General features: G+C 39.2%; 1 protein-coding gene across 7 annotated transcripts in view; it reads left to right on the forward strand.

The window, feature by feature from the left end:
• The window catches only part of LOC149238529 (chaperone), a 227,242-nt gene that overhangs the window by 118,377 nt on the left and 88,458 nt on the right, over window positions 1-20,407 (forward strand). The window contains exon 2 of one of the 7 annotated variants that reach the window (XM_089373075.1): window positions 9,578-9,621. The exons of the other annotated variants lie outside the window; for them this stretch is intronic. The gene's annotated coding sequence lies outside the window, so the exon portion shown is untranslated. The remainder of the gene's footprint in view (window positions 1-9,577; window positions 9,622-20,407) is intronic. 7 annotated transcript variants of the gene reach the window in all.

Raw genomic sequence — 20,407 nt, forward strand, 5'->3', positions numbered from 1 at the left:
CAAGCCAAGACAAGAGGACACAAGATGTGGCACCAACCAGGGACAAACCCCAATGTGGGGAAACCCTTAATCAAATCTTATTTTAGTTTACAATAGTTCAGCAGAGAGAGATAGTACAATTTACAAATCTGATAATTTATAACAGCATCAAAAGAGCCCTAACCAGAAAAGTCAACGTTGGTCAACAGGGCAGATTTGACCCTCAACAAATCGATCAACTTCAGTCAACTTCGGCCTCCAAACAACGAGATAAAACAACCCTCAAAACAGTCAAATTCTGGTCAAACAGCTCACCTGCGGTCAGCCCTACCTGCAATCAACGTTGCTCAAACTGTCTAGAAATTTGGTCTCCTAAAATTTGGGCCTCCTGAAATTTGGGCCTCTTGAAGTTTCGCTCTCTTGAAATTTCGCTCTCTTGCAATTTCAGACGTGTGGAGAGAGAGGCCCAGAAATCCGTACCTAATCAATGATGAGAGAGAGAGAAGTGTGAAGATGAGTGTGTCCAAATGAGGCTAAGTAACCTTCTATTTATATGCAATGTTGAGGATGAATAGACGTGACTGTTGGGCTTCTGAGCCTACATAAGTTTGCTGGCCGACCTTGACAATTTGACCATCATCAAAATGAATTCATAACTTCATTTGTACATGTTAGAATTAGATGATCTTTAGATCAATCCTACACCTCACGGAGAGAGGAATCCAAGAAAAATATCAGATGTCATAAATAAGATGACCCATGTGGAGTTTGGCTCTAGTTGCCAATTTTAACACATAGTGATCTGGAAGTCCATTTGCTCCTCTTGATAGCTCGAGAAATATTCCCTTACTCCAGTCATGTGAGATGAAGCTCCGCTATCAATATACCAGACACCATCCAAAGCCGATCTTGAAAGACATGCAAACTCTTCTTCCAATCTGGAAGATAATTTTTAGGCTTCTTGATTATCCATAATTTTCTGTGTTATTTCCTCCTATTGATGCTATTCTGCTAGCAACTACTGCAAAATATTTGCATCCCAGCTGAAGATTTGTTTTGTAAGAAAACAACGCTGCTCCCTTCTGCCTCTTGAAGGCTTCGATCTGGAGATCGAATTTCTCTGTTAACTCACTTAGAGAAATCTACTTCTCCTCAAAACTTCGACCTTTTGGACCAAGGATTGCGCTGCCTCAGGGTTTTCGAATTGTTGCCTCTGTAGTAATTTCAAACTCTCTCTTCTTTTCTGCAACTGAGGTCTTCTGCTCACAATCTGTGCTTTGATACCATGTGAAAATTCAATGATTCCGAATCCTACTGCGGTAACTGATAATAATTCTTCTATTTGTTAAATTACTTAAACAAATTATTTGGAGTTTTCTACGACAAATATCAAAATACATACACTGCAGCCTTCACAAATAAAATTCCATGGAAAATAAATACAAGGAAAATACTAGCACATATAACTACAGTGACACAGTTATTTTTGGACAATTGTCCCCGGAAAAACATAATGTGGGAAAACCGGTGCAGTACATGAGGGTTTCTTTTATTAATCTTTAGCAATAATGTCTGTACAAGATAAAATAGAGGAAGAGTCCTTGAGAGAAATTTACTGGTGACTTTCTCACACTTCATAGCAATTTTTTGACCCCGAAGAGGACCTCCTGCCTCTTTCACTGGCCCTTCTGTCTCACTCTCTGCATAGTGACTACATGGGTCCAAAGTCAACCCTTTTGTTGCACAGACCTGCGTCCCTCCTCTGTGCTGCCTCCTCCAAATTCATCTTGCACTCTTCGAATATGCTAATGCCCTCTCTCTCCCACCTGCAACTCACTCTCTGATTTGATTTTCTCTTGCCGAATTTCAACCACTGAGAAAATCGATCTGCTTGAGCAATTGAGTATATGCTTCGGTGTATTCTCCATCTACCCATCGATTTCTTCTTATAATCTTCTGTTGGAGCACCAATGACCAAGATTTAAACATAATCGATGGTTAAGATTAACTAGAAGTCAATCCATGTCTTCTTCTAGAAGATTCTCACCATGACTTAATTAATACCCTTTAATTAACCAAATTTCCTAAGTTTAGACTTAGGGAATCATTTAAAAAAGTTAATTATTTCAATTAAGTTGTCTCTAGGTGGAATTTCCAGAAACGATTTCTGGGGTTTGGAGAATACATGTATTCTAACCTCTCCACAAAATTTCATGGCTAGAACACATCCGATGCTACAAAAATCAACAAATAAAACATAGTGTTTGCATGTTCTCAATCCTTGGTCTCCAAGTTCACAGAATGTGGGCAAGGATAATTTTGCTTGGATCTCTAGTTTTTATATAGTAGGTTAAATCTTCGCTAAGGCTATAGTGAGCATAAATTTTCTGAAGCATTTCTAGTCATTCTTCAAAGGAAAAAAATATTGTAAAAAATATTTTCTAAAAATTCATTTAAAAATCCTTGTATAATTTGTAAAATAATTTTGTAATTTTAATTGTAAATTATTTTTCTAACTTGGGTTGGGGTTTTTAGATTTATTTTGTATATATTTGGGGTTTGGGTGTTGTAATTTTTCATTTTTCAGGTTGGATCAAGCGATCAAGTGGAATAAGAGCTCGATCTAAGCCCTTGAGGGTAAGATCTAGTCTCTAGACAATTTTGCAAGGCCATTTATTGAAGATTTTTTGGCAAAATTCAGATCCAAAGGAGGAATTTTTTTGAGATAAAGGTTTCACTTTTTCATGCCTCCCGAGCCTAGATCCTATTGAGTAATCTAGGGCATTAGCATTAGGTGATTTCTCTTCTATTAGTGACTACTTGTGAATGCTTTTTACTTCTTTAGATTAGGATCTTCTTCTTGTTAGACTATTAGTCTTCTTCTTCATCAAATAGTAACCAATGCATGAACATAAATAGACAAGAGACATAGCATTTAGGTTATGAGCCAGGGCCAAAACCTCTCACTCTTTGAGAGAAAAACCCGCACAAATTCTTCTTATAGAGATTTCAATTGATGAATACCAAGACCAAGACCCTTGACCTATTTGCCACTCCAAGACAAAGACACATGTTCTTTGGACAGTCAACCTTCTTCTTAACTCCTTCGATTTCGATCTTATTCGCATCACCATCGAGATTTTCTTACTGTCTCTATATCAAGATCTCTTTGCTGTCATATTATCTGGACCTTACTTCTATGATGGCACCGAGCCATTTCTCTTGACATAGCACTGATATTTTTCCTCTTTAAGATAGCACCGAAACTTATACTGAGATCCCACAGAATCACTATGATATGCAGTTCCTTCATAGCATTGAACATTGCTCTTTGTTATGGCACCAAACTATGACTTCTTCTTGAAACTGTAGCTTCTATATCCTTTCCGAAATCATGACACCAAACTGTATGTATCACTATAGTCACCACAGGGATCTGAACTTATCACTATGCTTTTATACTCAAATTCCACAGGGATCCATATTCCCTTGACTGCAATAGTATCTGAACTGTTCACTCTAGCTGTCCACCCAAAGTCATGGAGATGTCCAAACTTCTGTCTATCACCCTATCTGAACTACAATAGATGTCCAACTACTTCTCTATTCTACCCATCCGAAAAACTCAGAGAGGTATGCGAGAATCTCTGTCTTGTGGAATAGGCCGAGGTTGCTATATATAATGGTTTGTCCATCATATTAAGCCGACATAAACTTTTGAATAGATGTTTCTCCTTATAATGTGAGCCGACATGAGTTCCTTATGCATCCTAAGGCCGACATGAAGAGTAGAACTAGTGCTTGTCATTGGAGGGCTTCTAGACACCTTTATTGACTCATATACATTTAACACATGCTCAAGAAGATCTCTTCATACATGACATTGACTCTTTGACTCAATGATAAATCCTAAGGCTCTCAATGGGAGCCATTAACAAACAAAATCTCTTGCTCATGAAACCCATGAAGCAAGGCTAAAAATAATAATCTTATTCTCTTCTTTTCATCATTTACAAAAGTCACAATTACATGTCATTGTGAAGACCGAACCTAGTTATATCTTACAACACTCCCTCTTAACTAGGGAGGTATTCATAATGGTACTTGATCATTCTCAATCTGAAGAATTTCTCATAAGAAGAATCGGATTGGTAATCCATTTTTTTAGCTTCATATCAACCAACATTGTTACATAGCAAGGCCTTGACTAACAACTCTATCTCTTCACAAGATCTGAGCTCAATGCTGGCAAGGCCAATGATTTCTAGACACTCATCATTTTCTCTCTCATAACATACCCTACCCGGGGACTCAGGATATGTCCAATGAGGACTATTCCTATCTTGGACTCCCCAGCCCTCAAAAAATATCGATCTTCCATGACTACTCTTCTATTGGATGCCCTATCTCATCCTCAAAGAGTATCAAATGCCAAATGATTACCCAATCCTCTCATTTTGTCTTCCCAGGTGAAGACCATAATGATGTGTCTATCTCTTCCTCTCAATTAGGGAGGACATATCTATTCCATTAAAGGAATTTACTCATTCCTACACAAGGAAGCTCCCTCTTGGCTTAGGAATTTTGAACTTTCTTCCAAGTAAGAAACTTTCCTGGCTCCCTCTCAAAATAGGGACCTTGAGTAGCTCCTCAGGTGGAGATGATGGGACAACCAGCTGCTTGAAGAACTCATTTCTTTGATGTCATGAATTTCTTCTTTGTTGTGGAGTCTTCATCTTTTGGGGACTTCTTCATAGGGCACCAACCATCCATCTCTTTCATCCATCAATCATGTCATCATTCCTTTCATCGGAAAGTGACCCATCAGTCTTCATTTGGCATTACTTCATGTTATGCTACCTCCACCAGGATTTCTTTTCCGAAAGGTTCTTGCATCCTTCTACATGGTTCTTCATGGAAGACATTCATAGTTATTCCCTTTGGTAGCCCTCAATAAGCCCATCCAAATATTTGTTCAAAAATAAGAAACGAACACTTAAATCAAAATTACCTTTGTGATGCTCTTTTATCATGACATCTTCCTGTAGGTATTAGCATCTTTCAAACATGTTGACACATCTCCCAAAGATATCCATTGTCAAGGGTCTCCATCTTTTTCAGACTTCCATCAGAGTCTTCATATCTTTTCGAGAAATTTCCTAGTCAAATCTTCTTGGTCTTTCAGATGTTGATTGCCTTTTCCATGGTTAGATATCTCACAATCTCTTCCTTCCTTTCTTCACACATTTCATTCCCAGGAGCTTCCATTCAGAGTTTCTCAATTGTAGTCAACTACCTCATACTTCATATGAGGACATTATGTTGATTTCATCTAGTGTGACCCATGCCTTCTGACAACCTTTCATAGGAGTTGATTCCTTTCTTTTGATCATGCTTCTCAAATCGAGTAGTGATCCATGTTACCTGCAACCATACAACATGACTTTATAATATTAAATACATGCATACGTACCTCATTTACCTTTAGGTTATCTAGGCTTCTTTCAGTAGCTTGCTTGATTGAAAAGAGCTTCAATCCTTTGATTTGCTTCATATGTCATCATAAAATCATGCCATGAATTCCACATGTTGGAGTTCCTGATGAAACACTTGCTTCCACTCTAGATCGGTGAAACCTTTTATGAGGATTCCATCAAAGAATCTTGAGGATCTTGCATATCCCTATCCAACAGATGTTTCCTTTTGACTTGATGTATGATGAGACTTGTCCTGGATGACTTCTTCCCTTTACTTAAGTTTCCAATGAGGTTCTCAAGAGCTATATCCTTCATAGTTGACTATCAGACATCTTTCGTGTTTCATATGGTGATGTCACAAGTTCTTACTTCTAATGCTTTTCCTCTTCCTTGGACTTGTACTTCCTTCTTTCAGATTCCTCCACTCCTTCGATGAAATGGACTTCTTCTCTATCTTCCTTGTCATTGTCCTTCTTAAGCTTAGGACAATCTTTTCCTGTATAGTATTGATTCTTAGCTATGTTCTTCTTTCCTTTCGGCAAATGTCTAAATACTTTTTGGCCTCAACCTGTCTTCTTCTATCTTGCATAGAAACCACAAGTTGTTGAATGGGATAACCTTCTTATCGTCATAGACATTGTTACCTTGTTCATTAGTTAGTGCATTTAGAACAATGATGATTATGTCTCCTATATCTTGCAGTTGAGATATTATGAAGATAACACTTTATCCTTTAATACCTTCAATTTGAGTAGATCAGATCTAAGTGATGTGACCTTCTTTATTGCATTTTTAGAGAATAGCTTTACCAACCTATCATATATATATCTCTTTGATGTCTCCAATACTGCTATATGAGGGGACCTTTCATAACAATCCCTTTCCAGGTATTTAGAGGAGACCTTTCCATTGATATGTTCAATGACTTCACTTTCTTTGAGGACTATGCCTATCCTCCTTTTCCATGCAAGGAATTTCGATGACCCAACCAACTTATAGATCTCCTTGCAAAACGAAGTCATTTTACCAAATTTCATTATAGAATGAAAGATACTTACTTGACATGTGAAGATGAAATCTTCAACTTGATAACTTTGATGGTGGCTGAAGAAGATGTATTAATGTTCCTTTTGGATGATATTCATCCAAATGAAAAGCCCTTCTTCAGTAAAGGATATTTCTCCTTTTATGATGTCAACACCTTTAGATCTAGCTTCCTTTGTTGATGGTAATTGATGAGAATGTTTTGATGCTTCCTCGGATGATCTTCTTCAAGGATAAGGAGGAGATCCTTGCTGCAATGATAGGGAGCTTGCCTTATTGCTTTTGAAGATGATAATAATGCCTTCTCGCCTTCAAGATACTTCGACTTCTTTGGTATTGAATGAATGCAAATCAAAAATGCTTCTAGGGTTTCGACTTTCTCTAAGATGATGTGATCTTAGTCCTTGAAATCCTTCCCTTAGACGTCTATACTTTGGGCTACCTTGCATTGTAGATCTCTTCGGCTTGACGAGGGTCTTTGTCATCTTTTAATGATGACTTAGAGGATCCAAAACTTTTGCTTGTGTAGACTGCTTCTTCGATCTGGGTTTGATTCTTCAATGTAGATCTTGAACTTTTGCTCTGATATTCTTCGACTTGCTTTGATGCCATTCCTGAGATTTGATCCTTGAGTGCCCCTTGATGAGATGCCCTTCCTTGACTTTGACACCTTAGCTCTGATACCATGTTGAGAAATCTAGGGCATTAGCATTAGGTGATTTCTCTTCTATTAGTGACTGCTTGTGAATTCTTTTTACTTCTTTAGATTAGGATCTTCTTCTTGTTAGACTATTAGTGTTCTTCTTCATCAAACAATAAACAATGCATGAACATAAATAGACAAGAGACACAACATGTAGGCTATTAGTCAAGGCCAAAACCTCTCACTCTTTGAGAGGAAAACCTGCACAAATTCTTCTTATAGAGATTCCAATTAACAAATACCAAGACCAAAACCCTTGACCTATTTGCGACTCCAAGACCAAGACACATGTTCTCTGGACAGTGAACCTTCTTAACTCTTCTTTGATTTCGACCTTCTTGGCATCACCATCGAGATCTTCTTACTGTCTTCATATCAAGATCTCCTTTATAGTGAGACCTCCTTGCTGTCATATTATCTAGACCTTACTTCTATGATGGCACCGAGTCATTTCTCTTGACATAGCACTAATATTTTTCCTCTTTAAGATAGCACTGAAACTTATACTGAGATCCCAAAAAATCACTGTGATATGCACCAAACTGTGACTTCTTCTTGAAACTTTAGCTTCTATATTCTTTTTGAAATCATGACACCGAACTGTATGTATCACTGTAGTCACCACAGGGATCCAAACTTATCATTGTACTTTGATACCCGAATTCCAGAGGGATCCATATTCCCTTGACTGCAATAGTATTCGAACTGTTCACTCTAGTTGTCCACCCGAAGTCATGGAGATGTCTGAACTTTTGTCTATCACCTTATCTGAACTACAGAGAGATGCCCGAATACTTCTCTGTTCTACCCATTCGAAAAACTCAGAGAGTTATGTGAGAATCTCTGTCATGTGGAATAGGCCGAGGTTGCTATATATAATGGTTTGTCTGTTATATTAAGTTGACATGAACTTTTGAATATATGTTTCTCCTTATAATGTGAGCCGACATGAAGAGTAGAACTAGTGCTTGTCGTTGGAGGGATTCTAGACACCTTTATTGACTCATATACATTTGACACATGCTCAAGAAGAGCTCTTCATACATGACATTGACTCTTTTACTTAATGATAAATCCTAAGGCTCTCATGGGAGCCACTAACAACTAAAATCTCTTGCTCATGAAACCCATGAAGCAAGCCTTACAATAACAATAATTTTATTCTCTTCTTTTCATCATTTACAAAAGTCACAATTACATGTCATTATGAAGACCGAACCTAGTTACATTTTACAACAGATACAACCCTCCCAGGGCCAGTGTCTCCCATCCTTGGCCTGTGTCAGCCTCCATAGCCTCTGCTTCATCTATTTTAAGCCCTTTAAGGCAGGCCGTAGCCCCAAGAGGCCTCGCCCTTCCTTTCCTAGCCCAACATTGGGGCTTTAGGGCCTTAGAAGGCCTAGCCATGGACCCTAGGCCACACGACAGCCCTCCTCTAGCCCAAATGGTTGCCCTTTGGGCAAGCCGTCCTCTTTTTGGCCCTAATTTACCTCATAAACCCCAATGTCAAGCCTTTGAGGCTCCTCCTTCAACATTCCCTTCATGTGGCCTCCTCTAGCCTTGTTGACTCCCGATCTTCCTTTCTAGCCTCCTTATCCCCAAACACTAGCCTTCCTTGGCCTAGCGTTGATCTTTCTTGCCATCTTTTGCCCTAATCTTCCCTAAAACCCTCCTCTGTCTTTTCAGCACTGAATATTTGGTGGTTTTGCAGGTTTTGAGGCTCAAAAATTCTATTTTTCAAGTGGCAACTTGATCCCAAAGTTTCAACAAATTTTGACCAAGGGATCTTCAAGGCCTTGGGCCTAGGGTTTGACCTCTAAACCCTAGTTTTATCTCTGTTCTATTACAACAATAAAATCAGTAAGAATTAAGCCCTAAAATCACATACTAAATGGTCTAAATTGGTCAAAATTGTTAAATCTTGATTTTCATGAATTTTGGCCTCTTGGGCATCTTGGATTTGGCTTAGATCTAATTTTCTGTTGGTTGGAATTTTCTGCATAGCTGAAATTTCTAAAGCACTTTCTTAATTAAAATCAAAATTTTGAAGTTTTTGGTTTTCAGTGAATTTTTGCCATTTTTGGACATTTTGGGCATTGTCTTAGGCATTTTTAGTTGGTTGATCTGTCATTTATTTATTGCTGTAATAAACACATCAGATCTGAAATTTTTTTAGTCATACCCTCTAAAGGTCCTAAAAATTGATTTTTTCAAGTTTGGTAAGTTTTTACTATTTTTGGGCATTTTGGGTATTGGTGTTGATATCATTTGCTTGCTAATCTGTTGGTTAATCTACTGCTGTAACAAATATTTTCAAATCTGAAAATTTACTGAAGAATACATCTTAAGAAGGCTAACATATCTGATTTTTCAGTTAATCAAGATTACTTGGCACTTGGGCAATTTTTGTAGCATTGGGTAAGCATAAGCATTATTGATTTAATATTTCCTTACTGATGTCATAACATTAATGAATGCTGAATTTTCTGAAGTGATACTGCTGATTTGACTATTGGGATCTAACACTTGTGTGGTTTGCTCTAAGTTTTACAAAAATTCTAAATTTTGCACTAAAAGCACTCCAACATCTAACTCCTTTTTAATTGTTGAACTAAATTGGTTTTGAGCATTGGCATTAATATAATTGGCATCCCATATCTTTGTGGATAAGTTAATTGAATTGGTTACACATCTAGTGGGAATTTATTGAATTTTGCACTTGTGTCTCTAAAGCACTTTATCTTGTTCAAGATTGTCTTCTCATCATTGTCAAGTACTCTTGTAATAAGTTGATTCTCACTAAGTACTTAAGTAACTTAAACAATCTTAACTCAAGATAAATTTCACTCATCATCTTGCATTAAGCATCCTAGATCTAGCTTGCATTAATAATTTACCTCCTAGCATAAGCTAGGTTGATAGAAACATAGGGAAACCCTTCTCATCTAGCTTGAGGGGCCTCTACAACTCTTCAGTGGTTAACACGGTGACCTTGCAGTCATCAAAGCCACAGTCTCTGCAGTGCCGGAGGCATCGAGCGATAGGAGCACAACAAAAGGTATCGTTAATCAGGCCCTAGCTTGCTTCCTGTTGGCCTCCTTCCCACAAACTACCTTGGAGTTGTTGAAGTTTCTAAGCTTACTTAATTTAGAAGCCCTTCATGCACTTTTTCTGATTTATTCCTACCTACTTGTTAATTTTTCTTTAACAAGTTATTTACAAAGTAAATACTGAAAATAAACACCAGTGCATGCTCAACATATTACAGATCAATGACTAAAAGAACCAAGAACTAACACACCACATGACACCATTATTTTTGGACCAATGTCCTTGGAAAAACCCAATGTAGGAAAACCAGTGCAGCTATCTGAGGGTTTTTCTTATTAAGCAATATCAGAGTACAATATGGGTGCCGAAACTGGCCTACCCAGCAGAGAATTTCCTTAGCAGCTATACCTCACAGTTTGAGAGAAATCTCCTGGCTAAAACCTCGGAAAGTCCTTCCGGCAGCTCCTCAGCACAAAATTGCTCCTGCAACCCCAGTGTCTGCCCAATCTGGACTGCGTCAGCCCCTCTCTATCTCACGCTGGCCCTGCGTCAGCCCCAAGAGGCCCTTCATTAGCTCTGGGAGCCTTTGCGTCAACTACGCTGGCCCCTCTGGTGCTCTGCGCAGCACTTGGCTGCCTCTATGTGGCCCTCTCGGCACAATCTCTGCCTTATTTGTTCCTCTGTACTCAATGCCCCTTAGCTGCTCTCCCGATCACTGATTCTATCTCTCTTAGCAAACCCCACTCTAAAGAATAGAATGACTGATTATCTGGTGTATTCTCCAAGTGACCCTCAAGCCTCCTCTTATACTTTTCCTATTGACATATCAACGACTGAGATTAAGTCCCTAATCAACAGCTAAGATTAGATCTGGCTTGATCCATGTCTTTTGGACCATTCTAACACAGATTCATATTAATACACATTAATATTTTATTTTCCCTAAGTTTAGACTTAGGGACTCAATTAAAAACATTAATTATTTTAATATCTCCTGATTTGTTTAGAATTTGCCCAAACCCTTTCTGGGTATTGGAGATCTTATGTGCCCCAACTTCTCCACCAAATTTCGTGGCTAGAGCACATCCGATGCTACCCCAAATCAACACTCCCTCTTAGCAAGGACTGTGCTCTAGCAATACTCCTCACTGAGTATTACTCTGATCATCCGACATCAGTACCTATTCTGATTCTAGGCCTTCCTGCCCAACATCCTTTGCACTGCTGCCTCCTGTATTGCTGTCCATGGTTTTGCCACTGCCACTGCTGCATCTGTACGATAGCTCCCTCTGCATTTGTGTTGTTGCTGGTCCTTTCTCCCAGTACTGCAACCGCGCTGCACCTCCTCTCATCATGTTGCATCGTGCTACCCACTACTGCATTGCAACTCAGTTACTGAGAAGTAAGTAACTAATCTCCCAACTGACCTCCCTGTTGGGCTAGAGACACCCACTGATGCTGAATCTCCCTCTGCCGCTGACAAGTGCTCCCTCTCTAACCTCTGCGTTGCTGCAACAACTCCCTGCATCTCGCACCGTTGCACACCTCTCTGTGGCATCTTGCACTAGTGCAACACTCCTATGCCTCTCACATTGCTGCAGCCTGCTAGCCTCGCACTGTCTCGGAACTCCTGCACTGTATCTCTCTCTGCCGCTCCATCCGCATCCATCTCTACCCACATCAACCAGTCCTGCTACTCCTCGTCGGGGCTCTCGTAGCAAGGTCTAATCTAAGAGGCTGGGTACCTTGAGGATCATGCCCCTCATCGCTTGTAGTCCACTTGACTATAGCTTGATGTCTCCCCACTTCTGCTCAAGTGGTGTGTGTGCACTCATGGCACAATCATCGTCTGTCAGAACTTCCTTCTCTGCCCGCACTGGCGCTACCTTAGTCTCAGAAGACTCTCCCTTATTCTTCTTCCTTGGACACTGGGTCGCATAATGACCCATCTCCCCATAGAGGAAGCACTTGATCTTGGAGAGATCTTTCTTCTTTAGCTTCTCCTGCTTTCCCTCAGATTCTAGGGCCACATCCTCCTCCTCCTGCTTGACCTTGATCCCTTTACTGCTGCTACCTGTCTTTGATTGCCGTCTGATCTCTTCCTGGTGAAGAGCTGCCCACATCTCGTCCCAAGGTAGGAGAGTCCCTCTGCCCAGGATACTCTGGACAAACACTTCCCACTCTTCTGAAACGGCGTTCAGGGTTGTCCTCACCATAAGCTTCTGATCCGGTGTCGCTCCTATAGCAGTCAACTGATCTCGGATCTCATTCAGTCCTCTGAGAAAGGAGTCAATTGTTTGACCCTTCTCCATCTGATATGACCTCATTTGGTTCTCAAGCAACATTCTTCTCTGCATAAAAGTATGCTGGTACAAGTTCTTGAGAGCCTCCCACATCTCAACTGTCATTTCCTTCTCGGCTATATGTTGTACCACATGATCCTTGACCCCGTCAAGAATAATGCACTTGGCCCTCGCCATCGCCTCCTCGTACTTGTCATTATCATTGGGGTTGAATGGGATAGTTATAACCTTCAAGGTGAAATTCTTGACACGATTCTTGTCTAGCACTGATAATTTTCTGGCCTTCCAGACTGCGAATTTCGATGCTCCGTCCAATCTATCCTGGTCTCTTACCCCGTGAAGTGCCATGAGGCTCCTCTACTTCCCTCCTGGAAGTTCTTTGTTTGACTCCTCTGAGTCTCTACTTCCTGTCTGGAAGTTCTCTTCTAGACTCCCTCTGATTCTTGATTTCCCTCCTGGAAATCCTTCTACCACTTGTTGAAATGCCCCCTACTTTGATCGTCTTGTGCAACTGCACTACTGATCCGGGTTCCTTGGCTAGAAATCCTCGGTTACAACTCTTCTGGCCCTACTCTGTCAGGTACTGTTCTGACTACAGTACCTCACCAGCTCCACTATGCAATATTCTTGCAGCCTTCTAGACCCCAACAATTGCCTCTCTATGAACTGCGTCAGCCCCTCTCTGCCTCACGCTGTCTTTGCGTCACCCCGGATGGGTCTGCGTCAGCCTTGGGATGCCCTGCGTCAGCCCTCTGGCCCTCTGCGTCAGCAACACTGTCTTCTTTGAGGCTCTGCGCAATTCCCAGCTTCTTTTGCGTGGCTCTGGCTGGCTCTGCGTCACACTTCCTTGGCTTCTGTGCTGCTAGAAACAACTTCTGTCACCTTGGGACCGCTGTTTTCTGCTGCTATTGCTCCGCTCGGCTGATGTGTTTTAGTCCTCTTGTGATCTGCAATCATGCTCTGATACCATGTTAAAGTTTCTAAGTCTACTTAAATTAGAAATGCTTTATGCACTTTCTCTGATTTATTCCTACCTACTTGTTAATTTTTCTTTAACAAGTTATTGACAAAGTAAATACTGAAAATAAACACCAGTGCATGCTCAACATATTACAGATCAACAACTAAAAGAAACAAGAACTAACACACCACATGACACCATTATTTTTGGACCAATGTCCCCGAAAAAACCCAATGTGGGAAAACCGGTGCAGCGATTTGAGGGTTTTTCTTATTAAGCAATATCAGAGTACAATCTAGGTATCGAAACTGGCCTACCCAACAGAGAATTTCCTTAGCAGCTATACCTCATAGTTTGAGAGAAATCTCCTGGCTGAAACCCTGGAAAACCCTTTCGGCATCTCCTTAGCACAAAACTGCTCCTACAACCCCAACATCTGCCCAATTTGGACCGCTTTAGCCCCTCTCTCTCTCACGCTGGCCCTGTGTCAACCCCAGGAGGCCTTGCGTCAGCTCTGGGAGCCTCTGCGTCAGCTACGCTGGCCCCTCTAGTGCTCTGTGCAGCACTTGGCTACCTCTGCGTGGCCTTGTGTGAGCCCTTGCTGGCTCTGTGTTACCCTCCTTGGCTGCTGCGCTGCTCTCCCGACACAATCTCTGCCTTCTTTGTTCCTCTGTACTCAATGCCCCTCAGCTGCTCTCCCGATCACTGATTCTATCTCTCTTAGCAAACCCCGCTCTAGAGAATAGAATGACTGATCATCTAGTGTATTTTCCAAGTGACCCTTAAGCCTCCTCTTATACTTTTTCTGTTGACATATCAACAACCGAGATTAAGTCCCTAATCAATGGATAAGATTAGATCTGGCTTGATCCATGTCTTTGGACCATTCTAACGCAGATTCATATTAATACACATTAGTAGTTTATTTTCCCTAAGTTTAGAATTAGGGACTCCATTAAAAATATTAATTATTTTAATATCTCCTGATCTGTTTAGAATCTGCCCAAACCTTTTCTGGGTATTGGAGATCTTATGTGCCCCAACCTCTCCACCAAATTTCATGGCTAGAACATATTCGATGCTACCCCAAATCAATAGGAGCCCAGTTTCAAAATAGTTAAGGGAAGGCCATACTTAAACTAGGCATATAATCTAAAACTAACCAAGATACTTGCACTTCATGTAGATTTTAGGATTTGCATTTCATATAGGCAGTCAAGCATTTAAGCAGCGGGTGTCCATCCGACCACTTGGTTTCAATTTATAATAAGCAAGAATTGTGACTCCATTAAGGCACTGGTCGCATTCCTTGAAAATCTAATCTAATCGATAAAATTTGCTCTAATTTAACCAAGTGTCTAGGCCACTCATCCGTGTCTCCCAGGCAATTTGGTCCCCAACTTGTATTCCTTCACTTCCTCTCATAGGGACTACCCCCCAGAGCCTGTTGTTGGGAGACAACTAGAACGGAGTGGGCGGGGATCAGAGTGACAGCCTGCGCCCTAAGCGGTTGTCGTAGGTGTCTATACAATCCAGGCGACAACAGATAGAAACTACAAAATGATAGATCAACTTTTCTTGTGATTGTGGCTAGGACTTCTAGGACTACTTGATGGACTAGTGAGACCTCAAGCCCTTTGAATCCTTCCTCAAACAAATGGTAGGTCTGCAAAACAAAGTGTTAGCTTGAAATACAATAAATCAATGGAAAAATTGACATGAAAATCAACTTCAAACCCTTGCCAAACTTACCATAAACTTGCAAACACAAGAAATTAGTGCTAAATTTATTTGCCAAAGCCCAAAAATGAGCCCAAAGGGACTGCAGCCAAGGGAAGAAAGGCCTAATGAGGCTTGCGTTAGGCCTTGGAGAGGCAATGAGGCCTGCGGCCTAGGGTTGGAAGCCCTCTAAGGCCTGCGACTACAAGAGAAAATCCCTTTTAGGGTTGCAACTAGGAGAGAAAAGCCTTATTATGGCTACAGATACAAGGGGAAGCCCTCAAAAGGGCTATGGCTAAGGGAGACAAGCCCTATTAGGGCTGTGGCTAGAGGAAAAAGGCCTCAAAAGGCATGCAACTAGCCTCCAAAGGCTATGAAACCCTTGCAAAAACAAAATTAGCCAAAAAATTCACTGAAATACCACCTCTAGGAACCCTCCAAGGCTTGCGACCTTCCTTTAATGGCTAAACGTTGAGAAAATGAGGCTTGGGAAGGCTAGATCTAGCCCTATAGACCTTGGATTAGACCTCCTTTCTTGAATGATTTGCCTCCTTGGGCTAGATAACTCCTTTAGAGTCCTAGTAACCCCTGAAACCCTAGCCATTTAGGCTAGGTGAGGCTAGGGCCCTCCAAAAATCGATTTCCACTTCAATTCCTTGAGCTAGCACCTACACAAATGAAAAATAGAAAGCCCAAATGCCTAGTAGATACAGAAATTTCAAATAAACCCCAAAAACCGCAATGTTATACAAAATAGAAACAATGGGTTAGTATTAAAATACAAGGGTTAGAGAAAAAATTATTTACAAATATTTACAATATTTACAAAAATGAAACTATTTTTGTTAGCATATTAAATCTTTGTAGCATAATTAAATAGATGATAGAATTTGAATAAATTTCAAATTTTGGCAAAACCCTCCTGCATCAAATATTCATTAGATCAAGACTTGAAGCCAAACGAAGTGTTATCCCCTCACAGTCTGTGAACTTGGGGTTTCCAAGGGCTAGAGCAACCTGTAGCTCAATGCACTTCAAAAAATAGATTATTAGATCAAAGGGGTTCAATTAACACAAGAAATGTAGGAATCTAGAGATACCTGCTAGATCCCCTAGACCCAAAGTGCTTACTCTAGCCCAACACCTAAAGCAAGATACATGTGCTAATAGATGTTCCTACTACTGGCAATTGAAATAATAATCATGCAATATAATAGCTCAAAGCATATAAAAATAAATCATCCAACACATACCACAGATCAACAAGTGAGAGACACCTTGAATTGAACCCCAAAGTCTTATGCTTTTATTACAAAATCCAGCAGAGCCTTGCTTAGTACAAAGATAATTTTGATCTAGTTAGATCATGCTTACAAGAGGAGCTTGATAGCTTCCTTATATAGAAAAAATGAGAGGGAATAACCCCACCAAGTGGAAATAATGGCTAGTTCCTTGATCTGTGTCTTGATCCTTGACAAAATAATCTGATCCATTGATCTTCTTGGAAAAATTCGATCTCCTTAGTTGATGAAGAAAAATTCTTTGATCCCAGTCAAAATTTGAATTTTATTCCTTGACCTTGAGGAAAAAATTCGAATTCCATATTAAACCCCTTTTTTCTTAGTCCAAAAAATAATATTTTGAACTTTTACCCTCAAAAAATCTTCTTTGACTTGATCACCATGATCCAAAGGGTCACTTTCTTCTAAATTTTGACTTTTCCTTTGCTCGAGGACCCCATAAAATTGATTTTTTCTGGACCCACGAATTTTTTATCATTTTTGATATTTTTCCACTTGGAGGGTAATTTATTTTCCCTTCATTTTATTTTTTTTGTATAATTTTTGGCTAATATTAATTTTATTTTTGCCAAAAATTAAAATTAAAATGACTCATGAGGGGATTAACGATTTTTTTTCCACCCTCAAAATATTTTTGGCAATGGTGTCTAACTATGAGTAACCATTCACCAAAAATATTATTACATCAAGATATTACATAATTCTACCCTTAGAAAGGGAATACACATAGACACAAAGTCTTGAGACCCAACCAAGTTCTACGACAAGACACATGATCTAGTATGAAAAATACGTAGACTCAATAAACACTAGTACTCACGGAACACCTCGTCCAATGAGTCTCACCTTAGCTTTGGGGTATATCTGGGAGAAAAACTCTGCCAATTATCCTTGTTTAGAAACACACACAATTTGGGGAGGTTAGAAAACTCCCTAGGATGAAACCTTTTGAGAAGAATCATAAGCTTACCTAGGTGTTTTTAGATGGCTTAATAGTCATACTAGAATCATTCACAATAATCTTTTGCAAAATTTGGGATTACAATGATGATATGACTGAAAAAATATTTGTCCACACTTTTGTACTTTGCTTCTTGAATTGTTGACATATGTGGTCAACAAGTCCAAAAATATGAAGTTCTATAAAAATGGCCTTTGTGGAGTTTTCTAGAGGAATTTAGAAGATTTAGATTCTGGGATGAATTTGGAAAAGTCGAAATCCTAGATATTCTGAAGATTGACCACAGATTGAGTTGAGGTGGCATGATGATGACATGGAGACTGGAGTAAAACAATGATGAGGTGGGGCCAAGTGGTAGACACTGAGGCGGTGAGACGGATTTCTCTGGATAGTGGATGATTCAAATATTTGGGAATCCAAATATCTAAAAATATGGTTTTTTATAAAAGGGCCTTTTTGAGTTTTTCCAGATCTAGATGTTGACCATTGACTAAGCATTTTCTCAGATTTGGATGAATCCAGAAGAATTGGATTTTTAGATGAATCCATAAAAGATAGAAATCTGAATAATCAAAGATCTAGAACTTTTATAAAAGGGATTTTATGAATACAACTAGATCTAGATGTGAGCTAGTGGGTCAATGTGTGTGGCTGCAAATGTGGCCCTATACAGTGGTGACATGTGGGTAGAGGACTGCCACATGTTAGCCATGTGTTATCTGACGATACATTGTACAGTGATGGCACATGGACAAAGGACTGCCATGTCTCTGCCATCTGTCAATGGTACAAATGCTAATGTGGCTCTAAGAGGGATAAAACTTCAGAGAGGCATAAATTTGTATCCAATGCTTGAAATTTGATGAATTTTATATCGTTGAAAAGCTCTCGACAAGAAGAAGATGACGGTGATCATAAAAAAGAGGTATAAGGTGGTCAAAAGAAAAATAATTTTGATAATTCTACTTCCTAAAGGTGACCAAGGAGGTTAGGTCTGAACACTTTGTACCCTCAAAAAGGTATAGGACTAGTGTTACAATTTGTTTATGCTTAATTTTCTTTGAGATCCAATTGCATCATATAGGGCTATGCACACATTTGTAATTGAATTTGAGTAAAATAACATTATCAATTTGTAGTTGGACACGAGGCCTTACTGCATTATGAGTTTGTTTACATAGGTCTATCTTCGAGATCCAACAGCATTATGCAGGGCTATTTTTGAGATCCAACAACATTATGTAGGGCTATCTTCGTGATCCAACAAAATTATGTAGGGCCATGTACATATATGTAGTTGATTTATGTTTGGACACTTTTCATATAGTCAAAAGATTCAAGTTCAGTTTCAATGTTAGTTTGTATATCGAATCTAAATCATTTCTTACTCAAGGGGATAAACTTATGGGGCTATGTTGCAGGAAACGTAGGGCAAGGGGGCGTTTCCGTACGGAAACGGGTACAAAACGTTGAAACGCGTATGGTATGGCCCTGAAATGCGTTTCAGGCCGTACTACCACATTTCACGAAACTGAAACATGGCCACCGTCCAACTCACGTTTCAACTTTTTACTTGTGTTTTTTTTTGTTTTCTAATTTATTTTTAGGTTATCCTAGTGACTTCTAGTTGCTTCTAGATGCATGTCTAAAGTTATAAAGTGAACTTTTGCCCTAGTGTTGAACTTTTACTTAAATTTTTAACATTACCATGAAATGACTCAGGATGTTTGAGAGTGGTTTCGCCCTCATTGGATTTCATATGGAGAAAGTAGAATTTTAGATCTCACTCAAAATCTAGCAAACTTATCTGTTTTTCAGGATTTCAGGATTGGGGGGATTGCAATGTTTCCATTGGATTTTATCATGTACTAGGGTATGAAACTTGTATTTAATCAAGAGAACCAAGCCCTCTATGCAGGGGAGACTCCCAATAATGAAGAGCATGTAGGGTACTAGGGTATGAAACTTGTATTTAATGAAAAGCATTAAGGTCGTTCGGCTATGTAGGAGGAGACTCCCAATCAAGCACGAGACAAGAAATTAGAAATTTCTTGTGACTGATTTTGGATATTTCTATTTTCATTATGTGATCATTCATAAGTAAATGTGATGTAAATTTAGAGACTTATAGTTTATGCATTGACAATTGACAATTTTATCATAATGTAATAAATTAGAATGTATCATATATGTTTTATGATTGCACATATTTCTTAAATGTCCTAATATATATATATATATATATATATATATATATATATATATATCGTGTTTCCCCGTTTCCAAAATTTGGGGAGGTCGCGTTTTGTATCGATTCCCATTTCGGAAACTCGTACCCGTTTCCCCGTTTCATGCAACCTAGTTATGGGGTAATGATGGCAAGTTTCTGTGTTGCCCAACATTAAAGAATCCTAATATAGATGGAATAGTTATTGAAATTTGTTTTAAAGGTAATCAAAGGAATCAGAATTATTATTATTGATATCAGTGTTGATGCAAGCTTTAAATTTCTGTAATGGGTAGGTTATGGAGATGCATTATTGTTCGTGAAGAACAGAGTGTAAATATGGAGATTATATTTATGAAAACCCACTTTAGGAGTTTAACAATACTTGTACAATTTCATAATTTAATAGAAAATGCAAAACTATAACTTAGTATGGATATAGGTTCACTCCCAATAATATTTCTCTTTGGATCCAATTGGTCAATATATTTGACATAAGTTCATTACAGCAAAAATTTTGAGCATTACTCTTTACACAAGAAAAATAAAGATCTGAAAGAATATAAATAACTTACATTGTGAAGGTCGGATGCTAGTTATCTAGTTATTCCATAACATGGAAATGCTCTCTACCACTTTTAGTATGTTTGTAATGATGCTATTTCAAGAATGAACTTCAAC

This window comes from Pinus tabuliformis, chromosome 8, assembly GCF_031772625.1.
Source record: "Pinus tabuliformis cultivar Carrire ecotype Pingquan chromosome 8, CPIR1, whole genome shotgun sequence".
NCBI lineage: Eukaryota > Viridiplantae > Streptophyta > Pinopsida > Pinales > Pinaceae > Pinus > Pinus tabuliformis.